Source organism: Schistocerca serialis, chromosome 9 (assembly GCF_023864345.2).
Source record: "Schistocerca serialis cubense isolate TAMUIC-IGC-003099 chromosome 9, iqSchSeri2.2, whole genome shotgun sequence".
NCBI classification, from domain to species: domain Eukaryota; kingdom Metazoa; phylum Arthropoda; class Insecta; order Orthoptera; family Acrididae; genus Schistocerca; species Schistocerca serialis.
This window is the reverse complement of record NC_064646.1, coordinates 131,196,189-131,217,920: the sequence shown is the minus strand read 5'-3', so window position 1 is coordinate 131,217,920 and position 21,732 is coordinate 131,196,189. Positions and strand designations below refer to the sequence as shown.

Below are 21,732 nucleotides of genomic sequence, written 5' to 3'. Positions count from 1 at the left end.
TACTGACCCACCACTATAGCGAGTTGAAACTTCGGTCGTATTAGTGGTCTTCAAAGTTAGAAGTGCTCGCCCAAATAATCCATAAAGTATACGGCATATGCCACGCGCTATTTCACTAAGACCGAAATATCACACGCTCATAATTGTCCTCAAAATGTTCGTAACTTAAACTGTCTGAATCACGACACTTCCTAACAGCAATGAACTCAACAGTTCTTCATTTTACAAGTTATTTTCTCGGCGACATTTAGCATGATGTTACACGTACGAAGGTTGGCTAGCGACTCTCTCGATGCCAGCCAACTCTATGCCTATCTAACTTTCTGCGTATGGGAACAGCTCAATTCTGAGTGGCTAAAGGTTTGAATGACCAGTCTGAATGATCCTTCCAGATCTCTCTCGCGGCAAAACTTGCCTGAGCCAATCACAAATCAGAAAATCATTTACGTCATTCCAACGTCAATTTCTAATATAATATTTAATAAAGTAGACCGAAACGAAAAATAATCTGGAAATTAGTTTAAAATCTTATTTCACTTCCGACTTCTATTCTGGCTGCTCTCTTACAGAGGCAAACACGCATCGACATACGTCATCAGCTTCGTGGTTACAAAACTGTTTTCTCGTCCTAAAGATAAATTTAAGCCTTTTGACTTAAAAGTTAAATTCAAAAATTTATTAAGCGACAGTTGATTTCTCATCAAGCCATTCATTCCAACCACTAATTAAGAGACTATTGATTATGTTACCTTTGCACGGTCAAAATTTTGTATACCGCCTGGTAGGAGGCGCGTGGGTAGGAGCAAGAGCAGGAAAAATACGTCGGTACTGCACGTAAGTAAAAGTGGTTTACTGGTGCATGAATATTTGCATAACTTTGTACGTAGGTGCGAAGCTGAAGCGAAGTGTCCCGGCCGTCTGCTCTTCTTTAGATGGGAGAATCTGTAGCGGAGCTCGTAGACCTCCACAGCACCGGCTAAAGAGCGCTGTCGTCGGTGTCTGGCGTAGTGCCAACTTAGCAAAGCGTACCTACGTTGTGGCATCTTAACTATCGATACCACACAAAATACCGCGGTTCATTGTCATACTTTTTACATTCAATAGCATTAAGGAATTAAGTTTTTTTTTTTTTTGTATATCCCACAGACATTCTCTCATCCACTCTCATGCATTAACACAACAAAATAATAAGCAGATAATTTTGAATAATTTTTACAATACGAAATGCAGAGTAATTAAAGTTTTGAAAAGAAAAATTCCAGTTAAGTGATTTTATGCACTGAGAACTCTGTTTATGGCTTTAGATGATAATTAATGACATACTGCTATTGTTCCTTACTGAGTTTTGAAACCTAAGTGTCTGTTTTTGGACATTTAATTAATTTTCTCAGTCTCCGGAACTGTATGAGATAAAAATCTGAAATTTTGACATGATTCTTTTCTTAATAGCAAAAGATGTTATACCAATTTTGAACAAAATCGCTTGATAATTAATATGGTTTATTTAGATTCGCAGAGAGTATGAATTTACGTTCCCGCTAGATGGTATTGGAGACCGTTCTCACGGCCGGTAGCGTCAGCTGTGCTGTGAGTCATAGCGAAAACATAATACTGCAGCCACCGTGATACACGGCTGCGTGCTATACTGCACTGAATGTTATCCCGTAATAACTTGCTGCCGGTCGCGGTGGCCGTGCGGTTCTAGGCGCTGCAGTCCGGAACCGCAGGACTGCTACGGTCGCAGGTTCGAATCCTGCCTCGGGCATGGATGTGTGTAATGTCGTTAGGTTAGTTAGGTTTAAGTAGTTCTAAGTTCTAGGGGACTGATGACCTAAGATGTTAAGTCCCATAGTGCTCAGAGCCATTTGAACCATTTTGAATAACTTGCTACGTCACAGGCCTACACTGATGTTTTAAGCACCTTCTTGCTTCCCGCTGTTGAAGAGCAATTCGGGGTGGTGACTGCATCTTTCAACATGATCGAGCACCTGTTCATAATGCAAGGCCTGTGGCGGAGTGGTTACACGACGATAACGTGCAGCATTCCGTGAAGAATGGGCTGCCATTCCCCATGAAACCTTCCAGCAGCAGATTGAACGAATGCCTGCGGGAGTGGAAGGCTAAGGGTGGGCCAACACTATATTGAATTCCAGCATTACCGATGGAGGGCGTCACGAACGTGTATGTCATTTTCAGCCAGGTGTCCGGATACTTTTGATCACATAGTGTGTCACATGCCAACTGAATCGTTGCAAGCATCCGCCCATCAATGATGGCGGATGTTTTACTTTCAAGGAACCAGTAGAGTGTTCACACTGGCAATTTCGTTGTTCACTTAACTTTGTAATCACTGAGACAAAACCACAAATCTCGCAGAGCGTATAGTTTCACATATTAATTTTTTAAAGCGGTATTAAAGAAGTATAGTTCTTCCAGAATCGACGCCCTGGTCATTCCGTGGGCACTTGACAACAGCACTCAATCTACGCTGTAAGTCAACGCCCTTCAGCACGCGTGTCAGCCCTCAGTTGGAAACAGCGCGCACTGCTATTGTTTGCGCGCTTATTGCAATGGCGAGCACCAGAAGTAATTAAAAATGGAACCAACCTCCATGGCCGCCGGTATTTTAAATATTCTTCCGTTAATGAAACACGACAGACCAATATTAAATTTTAATTTAGCATTTCAAATAAAATTTCGGCATGTATTCGTGCGCCTGGCCGCACAGCCCATTAAAAACACCGCCGCTCGGCACTGAGCGAGTTCCTCGCGGAGCTACTGCTGACGCTGCGGTCTCCACGTTTTAACTCACACTACATCTACACTCACGGATGAGCCAAAACACTGTGACCCTTCTGGTGGCATTGGGAGACGTGACGCAGTAACGAAAGTATTTGAGCAGAGAAGAGACGGAACGGGAATCACAGTTCTAGAGCCGGAGCGAACGCAGTCAGAGCGTATGTGTGGAGCCTCTCTGCTTGACCTGTTGTTGCTGCCTTCAGCCGTCGTCGTTGACGAGGCAGCTAACGTTGACATGGACGCGGATGGGAAATCCGTAGTCACGAGAGAGCACACGCGACGAAGTGGTTTACGTGATTTTGGGCTCTCAGCCCTCTCCTGCGGCAGCTCTTGGCTTAATTTGTCTCGCAAAGTACACGGTTTGTTTGTTTAGGAAAATGGACGCGCGTACGATTCCATTAGCTCTTATGGAATTCACTTTTCCTGCATTATTCGTATGCTAGCCACGTTGTTCTGTCTCTAGTATACATAAATAAAAATATCAGTATAATGATTATAAAGAATCCGCCTCGACTGCAAATAGAAACCGGATGTTGACCTAGGTTTCGGTGCGGATAGCCACGCCTTCTTCGGAACGCACTAAAACTACAAACTGCCTAAAGAGGCAGGGTCCAACATTAATACAGATCACCCAAAAGGGCAAAAGACTCACATAAAATGTAAAATAAACGGTACGTGTGTACCATGTCAATAGCTGTACTTAGCTCAAACGTCAGAAGCGTGCTTCCTGACCCCAGTCAACGTTGGGTCGGCCGCGGGCTCTCAGGTAAACTGAGGTGGCGCCGGCAGCTAGGCTGTGAGAATGTCAGAATGCATGCGCAAATTGAGAAATCGTCTTCTTCCATGTGTCTGGCATAAAATGTGTTATGAAAGTGATCCGATGACCGGGTCCAAGTCGCAGGAAGTTAATGCGTGTGTATGTATAATGTCCTAGCTCGATGACGAGTTTATAGAACTATAGAACGTGGATAGGCTGAAACTATATATGTGGGATAGCAAATTCCACTGCATGCAGGACAGACAAAATACCATCAGCTAGAAGCAGGCTGAAAATATGGGAGATGAATAACTCATTTTTCAATTACTTGGGGTCGGTGATAGTATTTGGTGAGTACGCTTGGATCAGTGTGTAAAGTTACTATATTAAATTCTAAGCGCTATTGGCCAGAAAATGGTCAAATTAGTATGACAGGCTTAATGTAATTGCGTGGAAGGACGTACAACGTCGCCTTCATCGCCCTTAATATCTAATGACCGACAGAGGTCGTTTTGAATAGTGCTATCGGATATGTACCAAAACAGTGTAAGAAGAACCTAAAGCTAAACTAGTTTCTTAAAATCAGGTACATGAGGTACTGAACCATGAAACGTAATCAAGTGAGGTCTGTGAACGCTTATAGCGTGGAACCGAACGTCGGCTGGGGTGAGGAAGCACGCTTCTGACGTTTGAGCTAAGTACAGCTATTGACATGGTACACACGTACCGTTTGTTTTATATTTCATGCGAGTCTTTTGTCCATTTGGGCGATCTGTATTAATGTTGGACCATGCCTCTTTAGGCAGTTTGTAGTTTTAGTGTGTTCCGAAGAAGGCGTGGTTATCCGCGCGGAAACCTAGGTCAAAATCCAGTTTCTATTTGCAATCGAGGCGGATTCTTTATGATCATTAAATTACTCACGATTGCTGACAAGCTGCAATGTTAAAAGTTCTCAGAAACATCAGTATCCATGAACATGTAATAAGACAAAAAGGAAAGATTTTTATTCAGTCAGTTAGGACACCTTTATATTTAAAAATTCAGCCTGCATATGTTTGTGCTCGCAGAACTCGAAAAGTAGTCGATCTACTGAGTTGAAATTTTGGTAGAGTATTGCTTTCAGATACGCGGATTTTTATGTACCTATTTTTCATATATATAAATAAACATTTAAAGTATAAAGCGGAAACGTTAGTGTCAAATTTTTCTTCTAAAGTGTTAACGAAAATATCAGCTAATGTACCTGCTAGACATGAGCCTATTGCTACCCCATCTTTTTGGAGACAAATTTTGTTCTGAAATGAGAAACGATTGTAATAAGTGTTTAACTGTAGAAGTTCTATTATCCCACAAATTTCTCCTTGACTGATTGTCTTATACTTGAGAAAGTTGTTTTTCAAGATTTTTTTAGTTTCTGTTACTGGAATGTTTGTGTACATGTTAGATATATCGAGTGATAAGAATATTCCACTTTCTGGTATTTTTATAATTTTAATTTTATTAACAATATCGTAAAAACATTTTGTAGTGTATTCTTTCTCGTATATGTAATATTGCTTAAGGACTATGTTGAGCTTTTTATGTATTTGGGCAGGGCACGCAATGATGGTGTTGGATTCATTATAATGGAGTCTTTTATATCTTTTTCTGTGCACATGAAGGTACATCTTCTTCGTGCTTTCTTTAGTTGTGCATTCAGTTTATTGCTTGGATCCTGGTCGATAATTTTGTTATTATTTTAGTCGAAAAATTCTAATACTTTCCTGTTGTAATCTTCTTCTGACATAATCTTTAATGTATTTCCTTTATTTGATTTACACTAATTGCATTATTTTCTTGAAGCTTGTTATTTATCTGACGTATAATACTATTGTCTTTTCCTTTTGTATTTGTCCTACTTTTTCGTTTTATTTATGTTTGTATTATTTTTGCAATTTTGACAAGTAATGTGGTTTTGCTCATGAGATGGAAACTATGTCATATCAAGCGTTACTTTAGTGTTTGCAATAATATTTTTAATCCTACTGTTTCTGAGGCGTGGTTGTGTGTTAAATCTCAGGCCTTTGTTTAGTACGTTCATTTCTGAGGGACTCAGTGTAATGTTGGTCAGATTTTCAACCTTCTAGAAGAATTTTAAGTTACTCTGCATGTGATATTTCTTTTCACTGAGTGAATTTAAATCTTTTTCTTGTATGAGCCTATGTATCTTCTTTTTACGTCTTAGTCGAATATTTGAACTCTTATACCTTCTAAATTTATCAGTTGGTGACCAAATGTGATTTGTTTGTAAGGGTGATAGGACACTAGCAAGATCTAAATGAGCTACATATAGTTTATCATTTAAATTATTATCACATTTAAATTTATCATGTAGACTTACCAATGAAAAAAGAAAAAATTGAGAAAGAACTAGATCTTCTCCGATGTGCAGCCATAAGCAGTGGGTATCCTAAAAACTTAGTAGACATATTACTCGAAAAGAAAACCAATCAAACACATGCCAATCCCATAGGTGAAATAACTTTAGCTGGAGACAAAAACGAACCACAGAAAAAATAAAGTTCTTGTATGGCCATTTCTAGGTATTATTTCCGACAAAATTACTCGATATTTCAAGGACACAAAATTATACGCCAGTTACAGAACCATTAACAATCTACAACGGTTATTGAGACACATACCACGTAAATCAGAACCGTTTTCGCAATTAGGAACCTAAAAATTAACTGTGAAGAATGCCCAAAATTTTACATTGGACAAACAGGAAGGAAAGTTAGTACATGATCTAAAGAACACACGACAGTAAGCGACAATAACCAATCCACATTTGCTACACACTTAAAAGACATAACCACAAAATACCTAATATACATGGATCACTTCAAATATTGGCAACGGCCTTGCCGCAGCGGATGCACCGGTTCCCGTGAGATCACCGAAGTTAAGCGCTGTCGGGCGTGGCCGGCACTTGGATGGGTGACCATCCAGCCGCCATGCGCTGTTGCCATTTTTCGGGGTGCATTCAGCCTCGTGATGCCAATTGAGGAGCTACTCGACCGAACAGTAGCGGCTCCGGTCAAAGAAAACCATCATAACGACCGGGAGAGCGGTGTGCTGACCACACGCCCCTCCTATCCGCATCCTCAATTGAGGGTGATACGGCGGTCGGATGGTCGCGATGGGCCACTTGTGGCCTGAAGACGGAGTGCTGCTGCTACTTCAAATATTAAATAAGTTACAGAAAGGAAAAATCATGGATTAATGCAAGAAATTGAAATTTACTTCCATCTGAAATATTAGTCAGACAGAGTTTTAAATGAACAAAAAGACCTGAGAAGTGGGAAATTCCTGGACAACTTTCTACCAGTTCTAGGGCGAAGCAGTACAGAACCATAGAATGTAAAATTATCGCTACACTCATTAATAAATATGACTATAATGCGAAACACTATGTAAGCATAAAGCAGTTTTTACTCGACTCTCGTGGTTTTCAGTACTGTTTCATTAGAGTATTGTGATGGGTTTCATATATAAGATCTTTGTACAAACTATCTGAAAATGACCTGCTCCCACAATAACAGAACAAAAATTTACAGCCGGTCGTTGTGGCCGAGCGGTTCTAGGCGCTTCAGTCCGGAACCTCGCTGCTGCTACGGTCGCAGGTTCGAATCCTGCCTCGGACATGGATGGGTGTGATGTCCTTAGGTTAGTTAGGTTTAAGTAGTTCTAAGTCTAGGGGACTGATGACCTCTGATGTTAAGTTCCAGAGTGCTTAGAGTCATTTGAACCATTTGAAAAATTTACAAGTTATTTTAAACAAATTACGTACAGTCATATTTACATCAATGATGAACGATAATTAAATATAACTAAGAACCAAAGCATATGCAGATTAAGTAGCAAATTTCTATAAAATAATTATAATCTTCCTAGTGTTAAAAACGTTAAAACATGGGCCTTATATATAAGAGCTTGCAACAACTGATCGAAAGTAACGTGCACCTAAAATAGCTGAACATCTTGGATTTATTTTATGAGCATAACATAGTGTCATAGGAACAACGACCTACATGACATAATTTATCACTAAAAATCATCCATAACGTAAGTTGTAATACGCCTAGTATATCTTCAGATATGACTTGTTCCTACATCAAAATCACAAATGTCACTAATGTATCGCCGGCCGGAGTGGTCGAGCGGTTCTAGGCGCTACAGTCTGGAACTGCTTGACCGCTACGGTCGCAGGTTCGAAACCTGCCTCGGGCATGGACATGTGTGATGTCCTTAGCTTTCAGTAGTTCTAAGTTCTAGGGGACTGATGACCTCAGAAGTTAAGTCCCATAGTGCTCAGAGCCATTTGCACCATTTGAACTAATGCATGATACTTCCGTCTTAGATGCCTGAAAAACAATCGTACATGAAATAAAGAGAATAGCAGCTGAAGGCATCAAGAAATCTTTCAATAAATTCATAGCAGCTGCGGACCCTATCGCACTGAAAATAAGTGAAGTATTGGAGGAGGCAACTAGGAATAATGAGCAAATACCGTTAAATTGGATTCGACCAACTCGTGACCCAGAGAAACGATCACAGGGAGAAGTAGGGCTACGCTTCAAATGTAGATTTTTTGGGATGCAGTGAGGGGAAAAGACATGAAAGAGGATCGTGCTTGGAGAGCAGCAAGTGTCAGATAGAATATCCAAGTGTACCTGTATCAGAAATTAAGAGTAGCAGTTGAAGATGCACCGATGGTAGTTACTTTAGGCACTGGAGCATCGGTAAATGTCTTACCAGGAACGTTATTCAAGTGGACTTAGCAGACAAAAGACATGCCAGTATTGTCAGTTCACAACTGAAAAGAATATTAGGGCTGTTGGCACACAGTCACAGAGTATCCAAGTAAAGACAGAATTAAACTTAAAGATAGGAAATGCAGCAATGAAATGCATGTAAAGAGTTTGCAGGTCAAATGTATTTTGGGAGTAGAATAGATCTATGAGAAGGACACAAAATTGATCTCTCAAGGGGGAAAGTGACAATCCAGATCAATGGAGCTATAACTTCAATATATCTCCTAAGAAAACCTGGTAAACATTGGAAATATTGCTGAGGTGGAAAGGTATATGTAGTACATGGAAGAACGTGACAAATCTGCAAATGTCAAGGAAATTGTATAAGAGTAACATACTTTACGTATACAAATACAACAAAAATTGTTTGTGTTTGAACACCTAACTGTCAAACAGAAACAATAAGTAAACGATTTTTTCTCAGAATAGTCCTATGTTTTTGAGGAAAGACCAGGAAAAATAAAGGTATATACCCGTCATTTAGATGTTTTCCCCACAAACAATTTTTTCATAGCTTCTATTCAGTGTTGTTGCACCAACGACCATCAGTCACTCATTCAAAGAATGTTAAAACGTTACATAATTGAGACTTGTCCCAATCCATATTTTAGCCTGTGCTTATGTGTACCCAAACCTGAAAGCAAGGTAAGATTACTTCTGATGTGAGGGTCATAAATAAAATAGTTGTACCCATGAGAACACATACAGAGCATATAGGCGAACTAATACAAAAGCTTCATGTAGTTCGTTGGCTAACACACATCAAACTCTGAGCCTCATACTGGCAGGTGAAACTGGATGAGGAATCACTGACATTTGGAATAAATATTAGTGTTGGGATATTTATTTCAGCTTTGAACTCTGTCCAAGGGCCCGAATTTGAAAGTAAACCTATTCTCTTTGTAGATGACTTACTGATAGCTACACTTTCACGAGACGAGTATCTGGAAATTTTATTGAGAGTGCCTGCAATGTTTAAAGATGTAGTTATTACAGCTAATTTGCATAAATCTAATTTTGCACTCAAGAATACTAATTTATAAGACACCTGAGAGATGCAAAGGGTATTTTATCAGATTCAGAAAGGATAAGACCTGTGAAGAATTTTCCAATAACAAGAACACAGAAACAGTCGAAAGGATTGCAAGGGTTGGCCTCGTTTTTCAGGTGGTTTGTGCCCCATCAATTACTGAATGCAGAGCCATTATTGAATCTATTAAGGAAAAATGTTACAAGGCAATGGACGTCAGAATTTCAGTCTGCTTTTGAAGCAATTAAAATGCCGTGGTGGAAGCTAAGATTTTACTCCATCTGGAAATGTCACTGGAATTTGGTTTCCAACAGATTCATCAGATATCGATTGAGGCATGTGCTGGATGGTTGCTGTGGCATACCATTATTCATGTTATGCCACCAGATAATTAGGATTTGAATTATAGCCTGGATTATGTCTTTTCTCTCTTCTATCTGGACGCTTATGATTTAAACTCATGATTTTCTTCGTTTGGTCTATTCCTTTTAGATTGGTATTAAAAGAATGCTGCACAGGGCAATTTCCATTAGAATTTTGTATTTGTTGGTTTATTTGCGGACTGTAATTGTTGTACACATTTCCCTGTAAATACTGATTGTTAGATCCTGATATCTTCTTGAATCAAATCAACAGAATCAACAACGCAGAGAAAGTCTCCTTTGAAAAATTAATCAGTTTTTTCCTTGCATCAAATGGTACTTTCGATTTCAACATTCTAAAATGTCCATTTGTGCAAATGGATCATCCCAATACGGAGCTTCACTGAGATATTTCTCAAAGTACTGGCGTAATGTGCCATTCCTAAATGAAAATGTCTCTGAATTGAACACTTCTTTCCTAAGAGTTTCATGTATTCCTCTGGACCAATATTTTGCGAAGAATGCACGCTCTAATTACTCATACGTTTCGCATGAATCTAAGATATCTGTTGATCAGAAAGAGCTAACTAATTTGTAAGTATTCTAAAACGTAGCCGATATTCTGTCTGTCATTAAATGATCTCGATAATACACCAGGAAAACTTTCTATCCGGCAAAAACAGTTGGCAGTGTTAGTGTTTTATTTACTTTTCTTCCATCAACATTGCCGTGTAAATATTTATGGTTGGTGGTGTCGCTTGCGCATACTGTTGATTGTTGCCCATAAGGTGATATGATCGCTCCTCGCTTGTTTCCGAGCTGTGGGGCGAGCTGTGTTGGCTCTCGGAGTGCTGTAGTCCAGTGCCACTTTCCTTAATAGACCCCGAATTCCTTCCGCTTCTCTGCTTGTGTTTTCTATCGAATTTGAAATCGGTGATTTCCACTTCAAGAAATCTGAACCTATTTGGCTTTTGACTTATTGTACACTGAAGAGCCAAAGAGACTGGTACATCTGCCTAAAATCGTGTAGGGCCCCCGCGCGCACGCAGAAGTGCCAACACGACTTGGCACGAGCTCGACTAACGTCTGAAGTAGTGCTCGAGGGAATTAACAAAATGAATCCTGCAGGGCTGTCAAAATGGTTCAAATGGCTCTAAGCACTATGATGCTTAACATCTCAGGTCATCAGTCCCCTAGACTTAGAACTACTTAAACCTAACTAACCTAAGGACATCACACACAGCAATGACCGAGGCAGGATTCGAACCTGCGACCGTAGCAGCAGCGCGGTTCCGGACTGAAGCGCCTAGAACTGCTCTGCCACAGCGACCGGCTTGCAGGGCTGTCCATAAGTCCGTAAGAGTACGAGGTGGTGGAGATCTCTTCTGAACAGCACGTTGCAAGGCATCTCAAATATGCTCAATAATGTTCACGTCTGAGGCGTTTGGTGGTGAGCGGAAGTGTTTAAACTCAGAAGAGTGTTCTTGGAGCCACACTGTAGCAATTCTGGACGTGTAGGGTATCGCATTGTCCTGCTGGAATTGCCCAAGTCCGTCGGAATGCACAATGGACATGAATGGATGCTAGTTATCAGACAGGATCCTTACATACGTGTCACATGTCAGGGTCATATCTAGACGTATCAGGATGTCCCCCAGTATCACTCCAACCGCACACACCACACACTATTACAGAGCCTCCACCAACATTGAACACTCCGCTGCTGACATGCAGGGTGCATAGATTCATGAGGCTGTCTGCGTATCTGTACACGTTCATCCGCTCGATACAATTTGAAACGGGACTCGTCCGACCAGGCAACATGTTTCCAGTCATCAGCATACCAATATCGGTGTGAAGCTTGCTGTCATCAAGGGTATATGAGTGGACCGTTGAAGGTCCAGCATTGAAATCTGTAGCAATTTGCGTAAGGATTGCACTTCAGTCACGTTGAAAGATTCTCTTCAGTCGTCATTGGTCCAGTTATTACAGGATATTTTCCGGCCGTAGCAGTGTCGGAGATTTGATGTTTTACCGCATTCCTGATATTCACGGTGCACTGGTGAAATGGTCGTACGGGAAAATCCCCAGTCATGGACTGTGCGGCTGGTCTCGGCGGAGGTTCGATTCCTCCCTCGGGCATGGGGGTGTGTGTTTGTCCTTAGGATAATTAAGGTTAAGTAGTGTGTAGGCTTAGGGACTGATGACCTTAACAGCTAAGTCCCATAAGATTTCACACACATTTGAACATTATTTGAAAATCCCCACTTCATCAAAAAATGGCTCTGAGCGCTATGGGACTTAACTTCTGAGGTCATCAGTCCCCTAGAACTTAGAGCAACTTAAACTTAACTAACCTAAGGACATCACACACATCCATGCCCGAAGCAGGATTCGAACCTGCGACCGTAGCCGTCGCGCGCTTCCAGACTGTAGCGCCTAGAACCGCTCGGCCACTCTGGCCGTCCCTACTTCATCGCTGTCTCAGAGATGCTGTGCCCCATCGCTCGTGCGCCGACTGTAGCACCACGTTCAAACTCACTTAAATCTTGATAACCTGCCGTTACAGCAGCAGTAACCGACCTAACAACTGCGCCAGGCACATGTCTTATACAGGCGTTGCCGACCGCAGCTCCGTATTCTGCCTCCGTATTTGGGCACTCATGCCTACCTTTATAGCTGTTTCTTTGGGGCTTCAATGTAGATCACGTGTTATAAAACTATCATGATGTAAATTATCTCTCGACAAGTTCACGACTGCTTCAGATATGCTTTTATTTACGCAGTGGATAACTTGACTTCCCTTCGTTCAGCCCAAGCATCTATTTCTCTGCGAAAACGACTGTTTATGGTCATTGAACTTCTGTTTTATTAGGTTTTTGTTTCCTTCAGACAAATCCCTTACAGCAGTGGTTTCAAACTTTCCGATAAAGCACACCCCTTGTGTATTTGGAAAGCGATCTGTGGATACGTGTCCTACGAGCACCTCTGTCAATTACCCGGCCGTCAAGGAGTTCATTATCCGCGAACAGCACGACATATGTAGCCGTATGTCCAATGGAACATCTTCCAGCAGGCCAGGTAGAGTTTCTTGCAATAGTGAAGGTAATTTGTCCCGGTAAGTCGAGGAGGTAGACGGACTGGCCCAGTCAGATGGTCACCCATAATGCCTGCCCAAATGTTGAGTGAAAATCGTTCCTGGCGTCCGCGGACGGACGTGAGGTGAGGATTTCCCCTGGGCCAGTAATGGACGTTTCGAGTGTTGTAAAGGCCATCTCGATGGAAGATGCACTCGTCGGTAAACAGCACAATGGCGGGGAAGTTTGGATCTCGAACGACACATCCAATGAGGTGTAACAGTAAGGTCTTCGAAGGGAAACGAAGGTCAAAAAGGTGGCATGAACGTCCATTTACAGAAGGTGTTCGAAGTGATGACCATTGGTATCAATGCAGTGCTGCAATCTTCTTATCATGGATTGAGTGGTATTCCTTATCACTTCGGCACTTATCGAAGCTCATGCTCTGACAATTCTCTCCCATGTACCGTGCAAATAGTAAATATTCGCCAAATACGGCGTATCCATTGAAACGTAATCGCCATTCAATGGTTTCGCAATACAACACTAATAGGAACGGTAAGACTACTAACGTCGAGTCAAGCAAATGTGAATGACGTATTCCTTCGAAGAACAAGTCGATATTCTTCTCATTTGCAGAGAATGCCAACGAAATTCAGTCAGAGCTAGAGACGTACGCTGAAAGATATGCTCAATGTACTCACTCCACAAGTCGTTCATATAAATATGTGCATGATAAATTGAGAACAACTGCATCTTTAACGCATCGGAAACATATCGGACAAACGAAAGTTACTAACGAGGAAACGGATATTGGTACTCTTGTCACTGTGGCTCGAGATCTTTGCGTGAGTTCGCGTCAAAGCGCAAGGGAATCTGGCATGAGCCAGAGTAGAGTTGTTCGTGTTCTACATCGCCATGAATATCGTCTTTACCATATCAGTTTCCACCAAGAATTAACTGGTACGGATTTTATGCGTCACATTAAATTCTGCCGATGGGCTCAGCTTATTTGATTTTATTTACTATCGAGGCTACATTCACGAATCATGTAAACGTTAATTTGCGTAACATGCATTATTGGGCAACTGAAAATCCATGTTGGCTGCAGCAAGTTGCACACCGAAAACCGTGGTCAGTGAATGTATGGTGTGGAATTCTGTAGGACAGAATTATTGGCCCCTATTTCATCGAAGGAAATCTTAATGGTAGGAAGTAAATCACATTCCTGTAAAGAACATTAGGTCTGTTATTGGAAAAATCGTTGGATTGGACGCGGAGGAGATGAGTCGTGGCCAGCTCGTTCGCCAGACTTGATGCCTCTAGATATTTTCTTGTGGAGATTCGTAAAAGACATTGTTTATAAAGATGTTCCAACTACACCTGAAGATATGCGAGAGAGAATTGTCAGAGCATATGCTTCGATAAGTGCCGATGTAATAAGGAATTCCAATCCATGACAAAAAGATTGCAGCACTGCATTGATACCAATGGTCATCACTTCGAACACCACCTGTAAATGGACGTTCATGCCACCTTCATGACCTTCGTTGACCTTCAAAGACCTTACTGTTACACATCATTGGATTCGTCTCGATAGCCACTATTAGCATCAAATTATAGCACCCCATTAAAAAAAATCGAAGTTAACCCGCATATCTCTGAAGCGACCCCACCTAGCAACAAAAAACCAAAGTCATATTATGACCCCCGTTGTCCCATACAACTTTTGTCCCACAAACTTTTCAACTTTTATAATACTTCGGGAATTATTCTTGGTGGCAATAGTTGGTGACTCACCCCGTATATATACACAGGATGCAGAAAAATTGTGTCACGAAATTTTAACCCTGGACAGCTGATGCCAATATGAACAAAAATCACTAATGTTGTGTAGGTCGTCAACGCACCATTTTTAAACTCCCGAGACTTGCCACTACGCGCTCCGATTGGCCGTGGGATTGTCCTGTTGCCGTTCATCGGTTGACGGGCATCAGTTCACACATACAAACGTCTCTCACCCCGTCACTGCCTCAACGTCATATGCACACATGTTGAATAGGTTTTGTTGCATGTCTCCACCTCATGTGAGAGGCATTCATACCTAAGCTTCGCTTCAGAGTATACACACGCCACTTGCGATTTAGTCATACAGTAAGCATGGCGGCACAGTATTCGTTTGAAGAACAATGATATATGGTTCATGTTTATGGACTAGCCGACGGTAACGCGCATGAAGCTCAATGGTTGTATGAGGAATGGTACCCAGCAAGACGCCCCCCACACCCGCAAACGTTTTCAGCAATTCACCGGCGACTTGGCGAAACAGGCTCGTTAGCAGGGTATCATGGTGATATTGGAAGACCTCGAACACGAAGGGATGCTGCATTTGAAGAGAGTGTTCTCGAGCGCTTCGAGGAAGTACCTATGACAAGTACTCGAGTGGTTGGACGCAACATGGGGGTAACTCATTAGTTCGTCTGTGAGGTTTTAAGGGATGACGACCAGCATCCATTTAGTTTCCACCCTGTCCAAGACCTATATCCTGTGGCGGTTTATGAACACAGGCTAGGATTTTGCCGGTGGTTTCTGTGACGTGTCGCTCGAGAACTAGACTTCCCCGCCATTGTGTTGTTTACCGACGAGTGCACCTTCCATTGGGATGGCCTTTACAAAACTCGAAACGTTCATTACTGGGCCAGGGGAAATCCTCACGTCACCCACGTCCACGGACTCCAGGAGCGATTTTCGCTCAACATTTGGGCAGGCATTATGGGTGACCATCTGATTGGGCCAGCTTGTCTACCTCCTCGACTTACCGGGACAAATTATCTTCACTTCTTGCAAGAAACTCTAACTGGCATGCTGGAAGATGTTCCATTGGACATACCGTTTCACATGTGGTTGCAGCATGATGGGACGCCCGCACATAGCAGTCGTGCTGTGCGCGGTTATATAAATGAACTCTTTGACAGCCGGGTAATTGACAGAGGTGCTCGTACGACATGGCCTCGCCGTCACCAGGCCTCACGCTACCGGACTTGTTCCTGTGAGGATACTTGGAGTTTGTCATTCACCCACCCGGACATGACTCAACCTGAAACGAAAAGGAATTAATGGATCGCATTCAATATGCCGCCCATCACATCAGAGCAATGCCATGAAACTTTGCAAGAGTTCGGCAGAACACCGTTCGACGTTACCAGTTTGTGTCGTGGAAGAGGGTCGCCAGTTGGAGCACCTGTTTTAAGTAAACAATGTCCTAGCTACAGAAAAGGCCCTTTTCAGGGCAGACACAATTTGTAAAAGACTTTCTACACGCGAACTAACAGCTTTTGGTGGGTTTATTCCCGATACGGCTTATCATGAAACTAGAACGGATGTGTCGGGACCCCAGCGGATCCGCCCCCAGGCCACCAGAGAGAAAGACTGGGTCGGTACCACGGAGCGCGCGGGCTGCCTTGGCTACATCGCCATCTCCGGCAGGCAGTCATGCGTTGTTCAGAGCATCCGGCAACAGGGCAATCCCGCGGCCAGGCGGAGCGCGTGGCGCCAAGTTTCAGTTGTTTAAAAATGGTGCGTTGTTGACCTACACAACATTAGTAGTTTTGGTTCCTACTGGCATCAGCTATCCACGGTTAAAATTTCGTGACACAGTTTTTCTCCACCCTGTATATATATAACCATTTAATATAATAATTGAAGCACGATGTAGAGTAGTAAATAACCAAGCGCCTTTCAATTGTCTTTATATCAAACATAATCAAGTGTACCTGTTACATGTATAACGTCTTTTAAGTGACACTATGAACATAATATACAGTGGAGACTACAGACAACAAGTAGCCCCACATAGATTTTTTACGCTACTTCCCCTGTAAGTACAAATTATTGTCACAAATTCAAGTTTTTAGTCTTAAAAATGCCCTTTGTAAAAAACTGTTTTTGTCATCAGCAGAAGTCCCAACGTATGTTAGATGGCCCTTGGTCTACTGCATTGTAAAGGCATCTGTGCTCTTCACTAACTGTTATCAACAGTCACAGGGCTCGTGATGCAATCGTTTTGCCTATTCGTCATATTTTGAATGAACATGCACCTTTTCAGCACTCAACCACGGAACATTACACATTTATTTCTTATAGAGAAGGGTAGTCAACATTTCAGTACGATTTTAATGGCTATATTTTGAACATGAGCGCTTGTTGTGTTTCACATAATATATTTCAGTGTAGGAGAGGCATTAACGGTGATTTAACTATCTTTTCCAAGATATGGTCACGGGTGTGATCGAAATATGCGAAACAAAATTTGCGCCCGAACAGGGACTTGAACCCTGGACCCTTAGGTTAAAAGCCTAATGCTCTACCGACTGAGCTATCCGGGCTCGATATCATGTATCTCTCTCATACGATATATAGTAGTAGAATAACGTCTTACAGTAGTTTCTATCAAATGAATATATTTCGTACATTGAATGAACGCACTTCTCGCTGTCCGTGATGCTACGCTCGATTGCCTATTACAAGTACTGGGTAACGAGACACCAGAAAGATAAAGGCAGATTGGGATAGGTCACAGCAAAGAAAAAGGTGAAACGGGTCTGGGAGAAATAAATTACAGTGCAGCAAGAAAAGGTAGTTTTTATTTACAAAACAAATATTTCTGTGCTTGCTGCGGAGGATAGCCACGCAAACTTGTGAAAGAAGAATTTTCTCGTAACTATGCTGCGTATTATTCGGTATGACATTAGGCAATATTTGAATTCTTGTAATTAGTAGGCTAGAAACTGCTCCAGGACAAGACAGATTTGTGTAAGTACGGGAATTAATGTCTTAATTTCATAAAATGATTATCAACCGTAACATTCTTGCACATTCCACTGGTTGGCTGTTTTGATCGTAATAATAATCACATGACAAGAACTATCACGAAATTTTTTTTTGCGGGATCTCTCTCTGCTCTAAGTGTTATTGAGAAATATACATAACTCTGCAATTTAGATTTTTTTTTCTTGTATTGGGTATAGTTCTCGAACAGTATGAAATAGTGAACTAGGGCATACACACGAAGCTTGGTTTTAAACTTAACTTTCCTTGTGGATATCACGCATCTGACAGTCTGGGACTATATAGAATATTTATTTCCAGGCTAATCAAACTGTAGAGAGAGTGCCTCATTTACGTGCAGGCACTTACTGGAGGACATTAATGGAGGCTGTGTGCATCTTTCGCCTTTGTGACGGCGTGAACTCTGCTGGAAAGAATGAGGTGCCTGAATTTGTGAAAGAATGACAGTGAATTCACTCAAGATCTGAAACCAGAGGCGGTAGTGATGTTGGGCGCGGGGATATGGAGCAAAGTCAACCTTCTGACTCATACTAAAATACTAAAGGTATTCCATTGTGTTCAGGTCAAGACTATAGGCACCGTGTCGCAGTACGGAATCTGTTCAACACCGTAGCGTAGGTATTCCGTCTCTAGCTCCCAACACATCATAAAGCAAGTCAGCCCATTACGCGCCAATCATCCATCCCCGATTACCGTAAGGACGCTCATACTGCACAATGGATTTACGATAGTAGTGTACCATTTGCCCATGGACAAGTTAATTCGTACTGAAGTGCTGTTTCTTATATTCAGTCTTACACTACAGACCTACGAATTGTAAAATCGGAACAACACAGCCGTGCTATACTGTAGATGATAATATATATCACTTTAGTTGGAAAAAAGCGAACACCATTGTCTGTGCTACACGAGGGTGGAAAAATGTGCTCCCCGGGATTGGAACCCTCTGACAGGCTATGAGTGCAATAAAACGTCAAGTGTAGTCACAGAGCTACGAATTCTGCATTCTAGTTGGCATGCTGCACAATAATGTGACAATCTGGAGAGACGACGATTATTTTGGTGCAGTCCTAGGGTGCTAAAAGTTGATTCTACAGTCCATCTGAGGGTGGTTTTGGGAGGTTTCCCTCAATAATGTAGTATATTAGCCCTGGGATACTACTTACCCAACCAACCCAAAAAATACATATTTCGGCACGCATTTTGTTTAGCTTCATTTACGCAAACACACTATAAAATGGAAATGAATGAAGTAGTGCAATAGATCCATTAATGTGAACAAGTGTAAGGCTTTATAAACAAAAAAAGTGTTATAAATGGCATCATTGGTGAATAAATATTTTTCGAAGTTTATTCCCTGTTTCTCCACTTTGAAGGGTATTCATGAGGAATTTTTGCTAATATCCAGCAAGATTACGCAATCATTCCGACTTTTTTCCGTATTTCAGATTAATTTTCGTGTCAACCTAACATTTTGGCAGGATGAATAATTACTGTTGTGAATATTTTGTAGCTTCATTCATAAGTCGCTGAATGCCCTAGATTTAATCATAGGATGTAATTTCAGCTCACTGAAAAAAAAGGTGGCATTAATTTATATTAATAACAAGAAGATGGTTGTTGTTGTTGTTGTGGTCTTCAGTCCTGAGACTGGTTTGATGCAGCTCTCCATGCTACTCTATCCTGTGCAAGCTTTTTCATCTCCCAGTACCTACTGCAACCTACATCCTTCTGAATCTGCTTAGTGTATTCATCTCTTGGTCTCCCTCTACGATTTTTACCCTCCACGCTGCCCTCCACGCTCCTGCCAAAGAAGATGGTATAGTATTGAAATATTCTTATCTTTCACGAGCCAAAGTAATCTACTTTTAAAATATTATGTAGATAACTATCAAGCTTTTGAGATACAACACACATGTGAAATTCTTGTCAAATTTAGTTATTGTGGCACGACACGTTTTCCATCTCACAAGACTAGTTATATAAAAAATGGCGAGGTTAAAATTTCTCTAGGAAGCTCTTACATATGCTCCTTACAGTCCCGATCTCTCCCTATGCGATATCCATAATTTTGGAGGCCTGAAGAAATACCTTTCTGGTCGTCGGTTTGCTTCGGACAAAGGAGTTCACACGCCTGTGCACAATCTTTTGGTTACGTTGGTAACTACAAACATTTTTCCATGAAGGCATTGACCGTCTTGTCACACAGTGGAATAAATGAATTAACAGTTACGGCGGCGGTTTCTTTTGAAGTAACGAACACTTTACTTACTTTTTTGCCACCTGTCTCGTTTTCATTTACCTCTCGTGTTCATCTGCCAATGGATCCAAATGCATCAAAGACAAAATATCATTTTCTGTGCTAGAAGAGAGAGAAAAATGAGATGTTTCAATGCAGAAAAGTTCCCCTTTCCAGGAAACAGGTTACGGAATCACGAGTTCAGTAGACTATTTTCATGGTTGCAGAATAATGTGTAAATTTTCTGTACAAGAACCATCTTGGTTCGGTCCTGGGCCGTTGACAGTCAGTCTGAATTTGATCGGAAGGCTACCCACATTCGTCTCTTCGAAAGCTGGCCTGGGTTAGAATTCACTCAAACAATCAAAAACACGTAGCTTGGGAAACCGCTTTTATCCATCACTAATTATGCCAGTCAAATTTGAAAAACAGAAGACATGAAAATAAATCAATAAAGCCATTAACATGCTGTGATGTAAACTTCTGTATGCGAACGAAGTGCTATAGATGGCATCACAGTTCGTTTTTAATGTTGTTTTTATTATTATTATTTTTAATAACCAATAGGATTTTCTCAAATTTTCAGACTTTCTTACTTTTCAGGTTTTTATTTTTCAAGGTCAATCTGATGTTATTGAAATGTGAACAAAAATATATTTTGTGGCTGTTTCTAGCTCTGTTTTCGAAACTCGTTGAGTGAGCTGGATGTAGTCATTTGGGGATGTAATTTCATTTCGTTAAATCGAAGAGGTAAACTCTATATTCATATTTAGTACAAATAAGACGTATGCTTACCGAAATAATCAACAGTTCAAAAATACTGCGTTGAAACTATTAATATTTCATCAAATACATTGCTTAAAATTACGCTATCAGCCAGATCAAAAAAGGCAATTCTGGAATATTTCCTGCCCTTCCCCCCCCCCCCCCCCCCCCCCCCCCAATCAAGGTGAATTTCTGCGAAACTCAGGTGTAGGTTGCAACAGTTATGTAGAAAATTGAGATGAAGGGACTTGCAGAGGGTAGTCTAAGGTGGAGAATGAGATCGAACCAGTCTTCAGACTGGAGACCTCAACAGTAACAGCCTGAAAACGTTCGATAAATTACAAGTTTGTGTTGTAATTACTGAAAAAGATACAGTAAAACTTTCTATCCATCGTTTCCGCAACATCGGGAAGTGAAATGAATTCGTGTTACAAGTTGTTGACGCATCTCGCAGTCTCTTAAATGTTAGTCATATGGACCGTTTATTAAATTTAATGTTACCATACTGCGCTTTTCATTTTCTATTTCCATACAGAATGTTACTTGTGTCATATGTGACACGATAAGGAAACGTCCATTAGTTACGTGAGAGGTTTTCTTCAAAATTTGGACACCTCGTCTCCCCTTGGTGAAATTTGGCGAGATGTGGCTGAATTCTCCTCCCCCCGCCCCTTTCTCCCTCAAGTGATGTTTACCCTGCAGTCGGATAAAAATGAATTTTTTGTTTTAAGCGTCGATTAAAACACTTCTAAAAAGTGTACTCAACAGTATTTATAACATGTGACTAAAAACTCTATGTTAAACGTGCCAACCCTGAGCAATTTTCAGACAGAGAGCCACACAGACAGACAAAATAGCCCAAGGAAATGTTATTAACCATTTTGACGAATCCCTAAAAAATGACCTTATATTGATATATTAAAAGTCATTGGACCTTTACTTACTTTGTAGGTTGAAGGCAACATTGTTTGAACCTTCTTTTGAACAGTATGATTACGTGGC

At 41.3% G+C, this 21,732-nt stretch overlaps 1 non-coding gene and 1 pseudogene across 1 annotated transcript; one reads left to right on the top strand and one right to left on the bottom strand.

The window, feature by feature from the left end:
* The first annotated feature begins 6,446 nt into the window (after positions 1-6,446).
* LOC126420059 (5S ribosomal RNA) lies at positions 6,447-6,563 on the top strand (annotated as a pseudogene).
* Positions 6,564-17,190: 10,627 nt separating this feature from the next.
* Positions 17,191-17,263, bottom strand: Trnak-uuu (transfer RNA lysine (anticodon UUU)). The gene has a single exon. It is a non-coding gene; the product is annotated as a tRNA-Lys (tRNA).
* Between the last annotated feature and the right edge of the window lie 4,469 nt (positions 17,264-21,732).